This window comes from Chiloscyllium plagiosum, unplaced genomic scaffold, assembly GCF_037043375.1.
Source record: "Chiloscyllium plagiosum isolate Xiang-an unplaced genomic scaffold, Cpla_swu_hap1 HiC_scaffold_3, whole genome shotgun sequence".
Taxonomy (NCBI): Eukaryota; Metazoa; Chordata; class Chondrichthyes; order Orectolobiformes; family Hemiscylliidae; genus Chiloscyllium; species Chiloscyllium plagiosum.
Genome location: NW_028270141.1, coordinates 123,726,113 through 123,739,875, shown reverse-complemented (window position 1 = coordinate 123,739,875; position 13,763 = coordinate 123,726,113). Strand labels below are relative to the sequence as shown.

At 51.9% G+C, this 13,763-nt stretch overlaps 8 non-coding genes across 8 annotated transcripts; all 8 read left to right on the top strand.

The window, feature by feature from the left end:
- Positions 1–499: 499 nt before the first annotated feature.
- Positions 500–618, top strand: LOC148151061 (5S ribosomal RNA). The gene has a single exon (XR_015756037.1). It is a non-coding gene; the product is annotated as a 5S ribosomal RNA (ribosomal RNA).
- Positions 619–2,164: 1,546 nt separating this feature from the next.
- Positions 2,165–2,283, top strand: LOC148151060 (5S ribosomal RNA). Its single transcript, XR_015756031.1, has one exon. It is a non-coding gene; the product is annotated as a 5S ribosomal RNA (ribosomal RNA).
- A 1,546-nt stretch (positions 2,284–3,829) lies between these two features.
- LOC148151059 (5S ribosomal RNA) lies at positions 3,830–3,948 on the top strand. The gene has a single exon (XR_015756025.1). It is a non-coding gene; the product is annotated as a 5S ribosomal RNA (ribosomal RNA).
- A 1,546-nt stretch (positions 3,949–5,494) lies between these two features.
- On the top strand, positions 5,495–5,613 carry LOC148151058 (5S ribosomal RNA). The gene has a single exon (XR_015755768.1). It is a non-coding gene; the product is annotated as a 5S ribosomal RNA (ribosomal RNA).
- Positions 5,614–7,159: 1,546 nt separating this feature from the next.
- LOC148151057 (5S ribosomal RNA) lies at positions 7,160–7,278 on the top strand. The gene has a single exon (XR_015756426.1). It is a non-coding gene; the product is annotated as a 5S ribosomal RNA (ribosomal RNA).
- A 1,546-nt stretch (positions 7,279–8,824) lies between these two features.
- LOC148151056 (5S ribosomal RNA) lies at positions 8,825–8,943 on the top strand. The gene has a single exon (XR_015755848.1). It is a non-coding gene; the product is annotated as a 5S ribosomal RNA (ribosomal RNA).
- A 1,546-nt stretch (positions 8,944–10,489) lies between these two features.
- LOC148151055 (5S ribosomal RNA) lies at positions 10,490–10,608 on the top strand. The gene has a single exon (XR_015755503.1). It is a non-coding gene; the product is annotated as a 5S ribosomal RNA (ribosomal RNA).
- A 1,546-nt stretch (positions 10,609–12,154) lies between these two features.
- On the top strand, positions 12,155–12,273 carry LOC148151054 (5S ribosomal RNA). Its single transcript, XR_015755908.1, has one exon. It is a non-coding gene; the product is annotated as a 5S ribosomal RNA (ribosomal RNA).
- Positions 12,274–13,763: the final 1,490 nt, after the last annotated feature.

Sequence of the window (13,763 nt, the reverse complement as noted above, 5' to 3'; positions counted from 1 at the left end):
TGCCATGCATCTGAGCACTCACCTAACTTGTCCAGGTCACCCTGTAATCTCCTAAGATCCTCATCACATTTCACCCTGCCACCCAGCTGATGAAATTTGCGAATGTTATTGCTAATACCATCTTGTATATCCTGAAGATAGATTGTAAAAAGCTGCGGTCCCAGTACTGATCCGTGCGGTACCCCACTGGTCAGTGCCTGGCATTCCGAAATGGAGGGGTGGAGGAGTGTGGAAGGATGAGAGAATGCAGGCTGCGGCCCTATGAAGCAGGGGGAGGGCTTGCAGTTGGCCTGTGTGGGGATGTGGGAGACTACAGGAGCCTGGTGGGCAAGGGCTGGCTGAAAGGCAGCTGGAGGGACGGAGGGAGGGAAGCACGCACGGAGGAGGAAGAGCAAAGAGAAAAGAGAAAAAAAAGCCAAAGGGGATAAAGAGAAAGAGCAAGAAAGAAAATGTGGCTGGCCAGCACGCCTTGAAGTAGGGAGAAAAGGCAGGGGCCAGCGCCTACGGCCATACTAGTCTGAAAACGCCCGATCTCGTCTGATCTCGGAAGCTAAGCAGACTCAGGCCTGCTTAGTACTTGGATGGGAGGCCGCCTGGGAATACCAGGTGCAGTAGGCTTTTTCCGCCAGCAGTGTCTGCTCAAGTCACCCCTCTGCACTTGTCTTGTGCCAGGCAATGGAGCGGCAGGTTATTTTTGCTGCTGCTGCTGTGCCTGGCATCAGTCTCCTGCAGGCACGAGACACGGAGGGGAGGAGAGCGGAGCGCTGCCAAAATCAGCAAGAAAGGCGGAAAGAAAGGGATTGGGGCTGCACGCTGTCTGCGGGTGGCAGTCAGGAAAGGCGGACAATAGACAATAGGTGCAGGAGTTGGCCATTCTGCCCTTCCAGCCTGCACCACCATTCAATATGATCATGGCCGATCATCCTTAATCAGTATCCTGTTCCTGCCTTATCTCCATAACCCTTGATTCCACTATCCTTGAGAGCTCTATCCAACTCTTTCTTAAATGAATCCAGAGACTGGGCCTCCACTGCCCTCTGGGGCAGAGCATTCCACACAGCCACCACTCTCTGGGTGAAGAAGTTTCTCCTCATCTCTGTCCTAAATGGTCTACCCCGTATTTTTAAGCTGTGTCCTCTGTTTCGGCACTCACCCCGCAGCGGAAACATGTTGCCTGCCGCCAGAGTGTCCAATCCTTTGATCATCTTATATGTCTCAACCAGATCCCCTCTCAGTCTTCTAAACTCAAGGGTACACAAGCCCAGTCGCTCCAGTCTTTCAGTGTAAGGTAATCCCGCCATTCCAGGAATTGACCTCGTGAACCTACGCTGCATTCCCTCAATAGCCAGAATGTCTCTCCTCAAATTTGGAGACCAGAACTGCACACAGTACTCCAGGTGTGGTCTCACCAGGGCCCTGTACAGCTGCAGAAGGACCTCTTTGCTTCTATACTCAATCCCTCTTGTTATGAAGGCCAGCATGCTATTAGCCTTCTTCACTACCTGCTGTACCTGCATGCTTACCTTCATTGAGTGGTGTACAAGAACCCCCAGATCTCTCTGTACTGCCCCTTTACCTAAATTGATTCCACTTAGGTGGTAATCTGCCTTCCTGTTCTTGCCACCAAAGTGGATAAGGATCCATTTATCCACGTGAAAGTGCATCTGCCATGCATCTGAGCACTCACCTAACTTGTCCAGGTCACCCTGTAATCTCCTAACATCCTCATCACATTTCACCCTGCCACCCAGCTGATGAAATTTGCGAATGTTATTGCTAATACCATCTTGTATATCCTGAAGATAGATTGTAAAAAGCTGCGGTCCCAGTACTGATCCGTGCGGTACCCCACTGGTCAGTGCCTGGCATTCCGAAATGGAGGGGTGGAGGAGTGTGGAAGGATGAGAGAATGCAGGCTGCGGCCCTATGAAGCAGGGGGAGGGCTTGCAGTTGGCCTGTGTGGGGATGTGGGAGACTACAGGAGCCTGGTGGGCAAGGGCTGGCTGAAAGGCAGCTGGAGGGACGGAGGGAGGGAAGCACGCACGGAGGAGGAAGAGCAAAGAGAAAAGAGAAAAAAAAGCCAAAGGGGATAAAGAGAAAGAGCAAGAAAGAAAATGTGGCTGGCCAGCACGCCTTGAAGTAGGGAGAAAAGGCAGAGGGCAACGCCTACGGCCATACTAGTCTGAAAACGCCCGATCTCGTCTGATCTCGGAAGCTAAGCAGACTCAGGCCTGCTTAGTACTTGGATGGGAGGCCGCCTGGGAATACCAGGTGCAGTAGGCTTTTTCCGCCAGCAGTGTCTGCTCAAGTCACCCCTCTGCACTTGTCTTGTGCCAGGCAATGGAGCGGCAGGTTATTTTTGCTGCTGCTGCTGTGCCTGGCATCAGTCTCCTGCAGGCACGAGACACGGAGGGGAGGAGAGCGGAGCGCTGCCAAAATCAGCAAGAAAGGCGGAAAGAAAGGGATTGGGGCTGCACGCTGTCTGCGGGTGGCAGTCAGGAAAGGCGGACAATAGACAATAGGTGCAGGAGTTGGCCATTCTGCCCTTCCAGCCTGCACCACCATTCAATATGATCATGGCTGATCATCCTTAATCAGTATCCTGTTCCTGCCTTATCTCCATAACCCTTGATTCCACTATCCTTGAGAGCTCTATCCAACTCTTTCTTAAATGAATCCAGAGACTGGGCCTCCACTGCCCTCTGGGGCAGAGCATTCCACACAGCCACCACTCTCTGGGTGAAGAAGTTTCTCCTCATCTCTGTCCTAAATGGTCTACCCCGTATTTTTAAGCTGTGTCCTCTGTTTCGGCACTCACCCCGCAGCGGAAACATGTTGCCTGCCGCCAGAGTGTCCAATCCTTTGATCATCTTATATGTCTCAACCAGATCCCCTCTCAGTCTTCTAAACTCAAGGGTACACAAGCCCAGTCGCTCCAGTCTTTCAGTGTAAGGTAATCCCGCCATTCCAGGAATTGACCTCGTGAACCTACGCTGCATTCCCTCAATAGCCAGAATGTCTCTCCTCAAATTTGGAGACCAGAACTGCACACAGTACTCCAGGTGTGGTCTCACCAGGGCCCTGTACAGCTGCAGAAGGACCTCTTTGCTTCTATACTCAATCCCTCTTGTTATGAAGGCCAGCATGCTATTAGCCTTCTTCACTACCTGCTGTACCTGCATGCTTACCTTCATTGAGTGGTGTACAAGAACCCCCAGATCTCTCTGTACTGCCCCTTTACCTAAATTGATTCCACTTAGGTGGTAATCTGCCTTCCTGTTCTTGCCACCAAAGTGGATAAGGATCCATTTATCCACGTGAAAGTGCATCTGCCATGCATCTGAGCACTCACCTAACTTGTCCAGGTCACCCTGTAATCTCCTAACATCCTCATCACATTTCACCCTGCCACCCAGCTGATGAAATTTGCGAATGTTATTGCTAATACCATCTTGTATATCCTGAAGATAGATTGTAAAAAGCTGCGGTCCCAGTACTGATCCGTGCGGTACCCCACTGGTCAGTGCCTGGCATTCCGAAATGGAGGGGTGGAGGAGTGTGGAAGGATGAGAGAATGCAGGCTGCGGCCCGATGAAGCAGGGGGAGGGCTTGCAGTTGGCCTGTGTGGGGATGTGGGAGACTACAGGAGCCTGGTGGGCAAGGGCTGGCTGAAAGGCAGCTGGAGGGACGGAGGGAGGGAAGCACGCACGGAGGAGGAAGAGCAAAGAGAAAAGAGAAAAAAAAGCCAAAGGGGATAAAGAGAAAGAGCAAGAAAGAAAATGTGGCTGGCCAGCACGCCTTGAAGTAGGGAGAAAAGGCAGGGGCCAGCGCCTACGGCCATACTAGTCTGAAAACGCCCGATCTCGTCTGATCTCGGAAGCTAAGCAGACTCAGGCCTGCTTAGTACTTGGATGGGAGGCCGCCTGGGAATACCAGGTGCAGTAGGCTTTTTCCGCCAGCAGTGTCTGCTCAAGTCACCCCTCTGCACTTGTCTTGTGCCAGGCAATGGAGCGGCAGGTTATTTTTGCTGCTGCTGCTGTGCCTGGCATCAGTCTCCTGCAGGCACGAGACACGGAGGGGAGGAGAGCGGAGCGCTGCCAAAATCAGCAAGAAAGGCGGAAAGAAAGGGATTGGGGCTGCACGCTGTCTGCGGGTGGCAGTCAGGAAAGGCGGACAATAGACAATAGGTGCAGGAGTTGGCCATTCTGCCCTTCCAGCCTGCACCACCATTCAATATGATCATGGCTGATCATCCTTAATCAGTATCCTGTTCCTGCCTTATCTCCATAACCCTTGATTCCACTATCCTTGAGAGCTCTATCCAACTCTTTCTTAAATGAATCCAGAGACTGGGCCTCCACTGCCCTCTGGGGCAGAGCATTCCACACAGCCACCACTCTCTGGGTGAAGAGGTTTCTCCTCATCTCTGTCCTAAATGGTCTACCCCGTATTTTTAAGCTGTGTCCTCTGTTTCGGCACTCACCCCGCAGCGGAAACATGTTGCCTGCCGCCAGAGTGTCCAATCCTTTGATCATCTTATATGTCTCAACCAGATCCCCTCTCAGTCTTCTAAACTCAAGGGTACACAAGCCCAGTCGCTCCAGTCTTTCAGTGTAAGGTAATCCCGCCATTCCAGGAATTGACCTCGTGAACCTACGCTGCATTCCCTCAATAGCCAGAATGTCTCTCCTCAAATTTGGAGACCAGAACTGCACACAGTACTCCAGGTGTGGTCTCACCAGGGCCCTGTACAGCTGCAGAAGGACCTCTTTGCTTCTATACTCAATCCCTCTTGTTATGAAGGCCAGCATGCTATTAGCCTTCTTCACTACCTGCTGTACCTGCATGCTTACCTTCATTGAGTGGTGTACAAGAACCCCCAGATCTCTCTGTACTGCCCCTTTACCTAAATTGATTCCACTTAGGTGGTAATCTGCCTTCCTGTTCTTGCCACCAAAGTGGATAAGGATCCATTTATCCACGTGAAAGTGCATCTGCCATGCATCTGAGCACTCACCTAACTTGTCCAGGTCACCCTGTAATCTCCTAACATCCTCATCACATTTCACCCTGCCACCCAGCTGATGAAATTTGCGAATGTTATTGCTAATACCATTTTGTATATCCTGAAGATAGATTGTAAAAAGCTGCGGTCCCAGTACTGATCCGTGCGGTACCCCACTGGTCAGTGCCTGGCATTCCGAAATGGAGGGGTGGAGGAGTGTGGAAGGATGAGAGAATGCAGGCTGCGGCCCTATGAAGCAGGGGGAGGGCTTGCAGTTGGCCTGTGTGGGGATGTGGGAGACTACAGGAGCCTGGTGGGCAAGGGCTGGCTGAAAGGCAGCTGGAGGGACGGAGGGAGGGAAGCACGCACGGAGGAGGAAGAGCAAAGAGAAAAGAGAAAAAAAAGCCAAAGGGGATAAAGAGAAAGAGCAACAAAGAAAATGTGGCTGGCCAGCACGCCTTGAAGTAGGGAGAAAAGGCAGGGGCCAGCGCCTACGGCCATACTAGTCTGAAAACGCCCGATCTCGTCTGATCTCGGAAGCTTAGCAGACTCAGGCCTGGTTAGTACTTGGATGGGAGACCGCCTGGGAATACCAGGTGCAGTAGGCTTTTTCCGCCAGCAGTGGCTGCTCAAGTCACCCCTCTGCACTTGTCTTGTGCCAGGCAATGGAGCGGCAGGTTATTTTTGCTGCTGCTGCTGTGCCTGGCATCAGTCTCCTGCAGGCACGAGACACGGAGGGGAGGAGAGCGGAGCGCTGCCAAAATCAGCAAGAAAGGCGGAAAGAAAGGGATTGGGGCTGCACGCTGTCTGCGGGTGGCAGTCAGGAAAGGCGGACAATAGACAATAGGTGCAGGAGTTGGCCATTCTGCCCTTCCAGCCTGCACCACCATTCAATATGATCATGGCTGATCGTCCTTAATCAGTATCCTGTTCCTGCCTTATCTCCATAACCCTTGATTCCACTATCCTTGAGAGCTCTATCCAACTCTTTCTTAAATGAATCCAGAGACTGGGCCTCCACTGCCCTCTGGGGCAGAGCATTCCACACAGCCACCACTCTCTGGGTGAAGAAGTTTCTCCTCATCTCTGTCCTAAATGGTCTACCCCGTATTTTTAAGCTGTGTCCTCTGTTTCGGCACTCACCCCGCAGCGGAAACATGTTGCCTGCCGCCAGAGTGTCCAATCCTTTGATCATCTTATATGTCTCAACCAGATCCCCTCTCAGTCTTCTAAACTCAAGGGTACACAAGCCCAGTCGCTCCAGTCTTTCAGTGTAAGGTAATCCCGCCATTCCAGGAATTGACCTCGTGAACCTACGCTGCATTCCCTCAATAGCCAGAATGTCTCTCCTCAAATTTGGAGACCAGAACTGCACACAGTACTCCAGGTGTGGTCTCACCAGGGCCCTGTACAGCTGCAGAAGGACCTCTTTGCTTCTATACTCAATCCCTCTTGTTATGAAGGCCAGCATGCTATTAGCCTTCTTCACTACCTGCTGTACCTGCATGCTTACCTTCATTGAGTGGTGTACAAGAACCCCCAGATCTCTCTGTACTGCCCCTTTACCTAAATTGATTCCACTTAGGTGGTAATCTGCCTTCCTGTTCTTGCCACCAAAGTGGATAAGGATCCATTTATCCACGTGAAAGTGCATCTGCCATGCATCTGAGCACTCACCTAACTTGTCCAGGTCACCCTGTAATCTCCTAACATCCTCATCACATTTCACCCTGCCACCCAGCTGATGAAATTTGCGAATGTTATTGCTAATACCATCTTGTATATCCTGAAGATAGATTGTAAAAAGCTGCGGTCCCAGTACTGATCCGTGCGGTACCCCACTGGTCAGTGCCCGGCATTCCGAAATGGAGGGGTGGAGGAGTGTGGAAGGATGAGAGAATGCAGGCTGCGGCCCTATGAAGCAGGGGGAGGGCTTGCAGTTGGCCTGTGTGGGGATGTGGGAGACTACAGGAGCCTGGTGGGCAAGGGCTGGCTGAAAGGCAGCTGGAGGGACGGAGGGAGGGAAGCACGCACGGAGGAGGAAGAGCAAAGAGAAAAGAGAAAAAAAAGCCAAAGGGGATAAAGAGAAAGAGCAAGAAAGAAAATGTGGCTGGCCAGCACGCCTTGAAGTAGGGAGAAAAGGCAGGGGCCAGCGCCTACGGCCATACTAGTCTGAAAACGCCCGATCTCGTCTGATCTCGGAAGCTAAGCAGACTCAGGCCTGGTTAGTACTTGGATGGGAGACCGCCTGGGAATACCAGGTGCAGTAGGCTTTTTCCGCCAGCAGTGGCTGCTCAAGTCACCCCTCTGCACTTGTCTTGTGCCAGGCAATGGAGCGGCAGGTTATTTTTGCTGCTGCTGCTGTGCCTGGCATCAGTCTCCTGCAGGCACGAGACACGGAGGGGAGGAGAGCGGAGCGCTGCCAAAATCAGCAAGAAAGGCGGAAAGAAAGGGATTGGGGCTGCACGCTGTCTGCGGGTGGCAGTCAGGAAAGGCGGACAATAGACAATAGGTGCAGGAGTTGGCCATTCTGCCCTTCCAGCCTGCACCACCATTCAATATGATCATGGCTGATCGTCCTTAATCAGTATCCTGTTCCTGCCTTATCTCCATAACCCTTGATTCCACTATCCTTGAGAGCTCTATCCAACTCTTTCTTAAATGAATCCAGAGACTGGGCCTCCACTGCCCTCTGGGGCAGAGCATTCCACACAGCCACCACTCTCTGGGTGAAGAGGTTTCTCCTCATCTCTGTCCTAAATGGTCTACCCCGTATTTTTAAGCTGTGTCCTCTGTTTCGGCACTCACCCCGCAGCGGAAACATGTTGCCTGCCGCCAGAGTGTCCAATCCTTTGATCATCTTATATGTCTCAACCAGATCCCCTCTCAGTCTTCTAAACTCAAGGGTACACAAGCCCAGTCGCTCCAGTCTTTCAGTGTAAGGTAATCCCGACATTCCAGGAATTGCCCTCGTGAACCTACGCTGCATTCCCTCAATAGCCAGAATGTCTCTCCTCAAATTTGGAGACCAGAACTGCACACAGTACTCCAGGTGTGGTCTCACCAGGGCCCTGTACAGCTGCAGAAGAACCTCTTTGCTTCTATACTCAATCCCTCTTGTTATGAAGGCCAGCATGCTATTAGCCTTCTTCACTACCTGCTGTACCTGCATGCTTACCTTCATTGAGTGGTGTACAAGAACCCCCAGATCTCTCTGTACTGCCCCTTTACCTAAATTGATTCCACTTAGGTGGTAATCTGCCTTCCTGTTCTTGCCACCAAAGTGGATAAGGATCCATTTATCCACGTGAAAGTGCATCTGCCATGCATCTGAGCACTCACCTAACTTGTCCAGGTCACCCTGTAATCTCCTAACATCCTCATCACATTTCACCCTGCCACCCAGCTGATGAAATTTGCGAATGTTATTGCTAATACCATCTTGTATATCCTGAAGATAGATTGTAAAAAGCTGCGGTCCCAGTACTGATCCGTGCGGTACCCCACTGGTCAGTGCCCGGCATTCCGAAATGGAGGGGTGGAGGAGTGTGGAAGGATGAGAGAATGCAGGCTGCGGCCCTATGAAGCAGGGGGAGGGCTTGCAGTTGGCCTGTGTGGGGATGTGGGAGACTACAGGAGCCTGGTGGGCAAGGGCTGGCTGAAAGGCAGCTGGAGGGACGGAGGGAGGGAAGCACGCACGGAGGAGGAAGAGCAAAGAGAAAAGAGAAAAAAAAGCCAAAGGGGATAAAGAGAAAGAGCAAGAAAGAAAATGTGGCTGGCCAGCACGCCTTGAAGTAGGGAGAAAAGGCAGGGGCCAGCGCCTACGGCCGTACTAGTCTGAAAACGCCCGATCTCGTCTGATCTCGGAAGCTAAGCAGACTCAGGCCTGGTTAGTACTTGGATGGGAGACCGCCTGCGAATACCAGGTGCAGTAGGCTTTTTCCGCCAGCAGTGGCTGCTCAAGTCACCCCTCTGCACTTGTCTTGTGCCAGGCAATGGAGCGGCAGGTTATTTTTGCTGCTGCTGCTGTGCCTGGCATCAGTCTCCTGCAGGCACGAGACACGGAGGGGAGGAGAGCGGAGCGCTGCCAAAATCAGCAAGAAAGGCGGAAAGAAAGGGATTGGGGCTGCACGCTGTCTGCGGGTGGCAGTCAGGAAAGGCGGACAATAGACAATAGGTGCAGGAGTTGGCCATTCTGCCCTTCCAGCCTGCACCACCATTCAATATGATCATGGCTGATCATCCTTAATCAGTATCCTGTTCCTGCCTTATCTCCATAACCCTTGATTCCACTATCCTTGAGAGCTCTATCCAACTCTTTCTTAAATGAATCCAGAGACTGGGCCTCCACTGCCCTCTGGGGCAGAGCATTCCACACAGCCACCACTCTCTGGGTGAAGAGGTTTCTCCTCATCTCTGTCCTAAATGGTCTACCCCGTATTTTTAAGCTGTGTCCTCTGTTTCGGCACTCACCCCGCAGCGGAAACATGTTGCCTGCCGCCAGAGTGTCCAATCCTTTGATCATCTTATATGTCTCAACCAGATCCCCTCTCAGTCTTCTAAACTCAAGGGTACACAAGCCCAGTCGCTCCAGTCTTTCAGTGTAAGGTAATCCCGACATTCCAGGAATTGCCCTCGTGAACCTACGCTGCATTCCCTCAATAGCCAGAATGTCTCTCCTCAAATTTGGAGACCAGAACTGCACACAGTACTCCAGGTGTGGTCTCACCAGGGCCCTGTACAGCTGCAGAAGAACCTCTTTGCTTCTATACTCAATCCCTCTTGTTATGAAGGCCAGCATGCTATTAGCCTTCTTCACTACCTGCTGTACCTGCATGCTTACCTTCATTGAGTGGTGTACAAGAACCCCCAGATCTCTCTGTACTGCCCCTTTACCTAAATTGATTCCACTTAGGTGGTAATCTGCCTTCCTGTTCTTGCCACCAAAGTGGATAAGGATCCATTTATCCACGTGAAAGTGCATCTGCCATGCATCTGAGCACTCACCTAACTTGTCCAGGTCACCCTGTAATCTCCTAACATCCTCATCACATTTCACCCTGCCACCCAGCTGATGAAATTTGCGAATGTTATTGCTAATACCATCTTGTATATCCTGAAGATAGATTGTAAAAAGCTGCGGTCCCAGTACTGATCCGTGCGGTACCCCACTGGTCAGTGCCCGGCATTCCGAAATGGAGGGGTGGAGGAGTGTGGAAGGATGAGAGAATGCAGGCTGCGGCCCTATGAAGCAGGGGGAGGGCTTGCAGTTGGCCTGTGTGGGGATGTGGGAGACTACAGGAGCCTGGTGGGCAAGGGCTGGCTGAAAGGCAGCTGGAGGGACGGAGGGAGGGAAGCACGCACGGAGGAGGAAGAGCAAAGAGAAAAGAGAAAAAAAAGCCAAAGGGGATAAAGAGAAAGAGCAAGAAAGAAAATGTGGCTGGCCAGCACGCCTTGAAGTAGGGAGAAAAGGCATGGGCCAGCGCCTACGGCCATACTAGTCTGAAAACGCCCGATCTCGTCTGATCTCGGAAGCTAAGCAGACTCAGGCCTGGTTAGTACTTGGATGGGAGACCGCCTGGGAATACCAGGTGCAGTCGGCTTTTTCCGCCAGCAGTGGCTGCTCAAGTCACCCCTCTGCACTTGTCTTGTGCCAGGCAATGGAGCGGCAGGTTATTTTTGCTGCTGCTGCTGTGCCTGGCATCAGTCTCCTGCAGGCACGAGACACGGAGGGGAGGAGAGCGGAGCGCTGCCAAAATCAGCAAGAAAGGCGGAAAGAAAGGGATTGGGGCTGCACGCTGTCTGCGGGTGGCAGTCAGGAAAGGCGGACAATAGACAATAGGTGCAGGAGTTGGCCATTCTGCCCTTCCAGCCTGCACCACCATTCAATATGATCATGGCTGATCATCCTTAATCAGTATCCTGTTCCTGCCTTATCTCCATAACCCTTGATTCCACTATCCTTGAGAGCTCTATCCAACTCTTTCTTAAATGAATCCAGAGACTGGGCCTCCACTGCCCTCTGGGGCAGAGCATTCCACACAGCCACCACTCTCTGGGTGAAGAAGTTTCTCCTCATCTCTGTCCTAAATGGTCTACCCCGTATTTTTAAGCTGTGTCCTCTGTTTCGGCACTCACCCCGCAGCGGAAACATGTTGCCTGCCGCCAGAGTGTCCAATCCTTTGATCATCTTATATGTCTCAACCAGATCCCCTCTCAGTCTTCTAAACTCAAGGGTACACAAGCCCAGTCGCTCCAGTCTTTCAGTGTAAGGTAATCCCGCCATTCCAGGAATTGACCTCGTGAACCTACGCTGCATTCCCTCAATAGCCAGAATGTCTCTCCTCAAATTTGGAGACCAGAACTGCACACAGTACTCCAGGTGTGGTCTCACCAGGGCCCTGTACAGCTGCAGAAGGACCTCTTTGCTTCTATACTCAATCCCTCTTGTTATGAAGGCCAGCATGCTATTAGCCTTCTTCACTACCTGCTGTACCTGCATGCTTACCTTCATTGAGTGGTGTACAAGAACCCCCAGATCTCTCTGTACTGCCCCTTTACCTAAATTGATTCCACTTAGGTGGTAATCTGCCTTCCTGTTCTTGCCACCAAAGTGGATAAGGATCCATTTATCCACGTGAAAGTGCATCTGCCATGCATCTGAGCACTCACCTAACTTGTCCAGGTCACCCTGTAATCTCCTAACATCCTCATCACATTTCACCCTGCCACCCAGCTGATGAAATTTGCGAATGTTATTGCTAATACCATCTTGTATATCCTGAAGATAGATTGTAAAAAGCTGCGGTCCCAGTACTGATCCGTGCGGTACCCCACTGGTCAGTGCCTGGCATTCCGAAATGGAGGGGTGGAGGAGTGTGGAAGGATGAGAGAATGCAGGCTGCGGCCCTATGAAGCAGGGGGAGGGCTTGCAGTTGGCCTGTGTGGGGATGTGGGAGACTACAGGAGCCTGGTGGGCAAGGGCTGGCTGAAAGGCAGCTGGAGGGACGGAGGGAGGGAAGCACGCACGGAGGAGGAAGAGCAAAGAGAAAAGAGAAAAAAAAGCCAAAGGGGATAAAGAGAAAGAGCAAGAAAGAAAATGTGGCTGGCCAGCACGCTTTGAAGTAGGGAGAAAAGGCAGGGGCCAGCGCCTACGGCCATACTAGTCTGAAAACGCCCGATCTCGTCTGATCTCGGAAGCTAAGCAGACTCAGGCCTGGTTAGTAGTTGGATGGGAGACCGCCTGGGAATACCAGGTGCAGTCGGCTTTTTCCGCCAGCAGTGGCTGCTCAAGTCACCCCTCTGCACTTGTCTTGTGCCAGGCAATGGAGCGGCAGGTTATTTTTGCTGCTGCTGCTGTGCCTGGCATCAGTCTCCTGCAGGCACGAGACACGGAGGGGAGGAGAGCGGAGCGCTGCCAAAATCAGCAAGAAAGGCGGAAAGAAAGGGATTGGGGCTGCACGCTGTCTGCGGGTGGCAGTCAGGAAAGGCGGACAATAGACAATAGGTGCAGGAGTTGGCCATTCTGCTCTTCCAGCCTGCACCACCATTCAATATGATCATGGCTGATCATCCTTAATCAGTATCCTGTTCCTGCCTTATCTCCATAACCCTTGATTCCACTATCCTTGAGAGCTCTATCCAACTCTTTCTTAAATGAATCCAGAGACTGGGCCTCCACTGCCCTCTGGGGCAGAGCATTCCACACAGCCACCACTCTCTGGGTGAAGAAGTTTCTCCTCATCTCTGTCCTAAATGGTCTACCCCGTATTTTTAAGCTGTGTCCTCTGTTTCGGCACTCACCCCGCAGCGGAAACATGTTGCCTGCCGCCAGAGTGTCCAATCCTTTGATCATCTTATATGTCTCAACCAGATCCCCTCTCAGTCTTCTAAACTCAAGGGTACACAAGCCCAGTCGCTCCAGTCTTTCAGTGTAAGGTAATCCCGCCATTCCAGGAATTGACCTCGTGAACCTACGCTGCATTCCCTCAATAGCCAGAATGTCTCTCCTCAAATTTGGAGACCAGAACTGCACACAGTACTCCAGGTGTGGTCTCACCAGGGCCCTGTACAGCTGCAGAAGGACCTCTTTGCTTCTATACTCAATCCCTCTTGTTATGAAGGCCAGCATGCTATTAGCCTTCTTCACTACCTGCTGTACCTGCATGCTTACCTTCATTGAGTGGTGTACAAGAACCCCCAGATCTCTCTGTACTGCCCCTTTACCTAAATTGATTCCACTTAGGTGGTAATCTGCCTTCCTGTTCTTGCCACCAAAGTGGATAAGGATCCATTTATCCACGTGAAAGTGCATCTGCCATGCATCTGAGCACTCACCTAACTTGTCCAGGTCACCCTGTAATCTCCTAACATCCTCATCACATTTCACCCTGCCACCCAGCTGATGAAATTTGCGAATGTTATTGCTAATACCATCTTGTATATCCTGAAGATAGATTGTAAAAAGCTGCGGTCCCAGTACTGATCCGTGCGGTACCCCACTGGTCAGTGCCCGGCATTCCGAAATGGAGGGGTGGAGGAGTGTGGAAGGATGAGAGAATGCAGGCTGCGGCCCTATGAAGCAGGGGGAGGGCTTGCAGTTGGCCTGTGTGGGGATGTGGGAGACTACAGGAGCCTGGTGGGCAAGGGCTGGCTGAAAGGCAGCTGGAGGGACGGAGGGAGGGAAGCACGCACGGAGGAGGAAGAGCAAAGAGAAAAGAGAAAAAAAAGCCAAAGGGGATAAAGAGAAAGAGCAAGA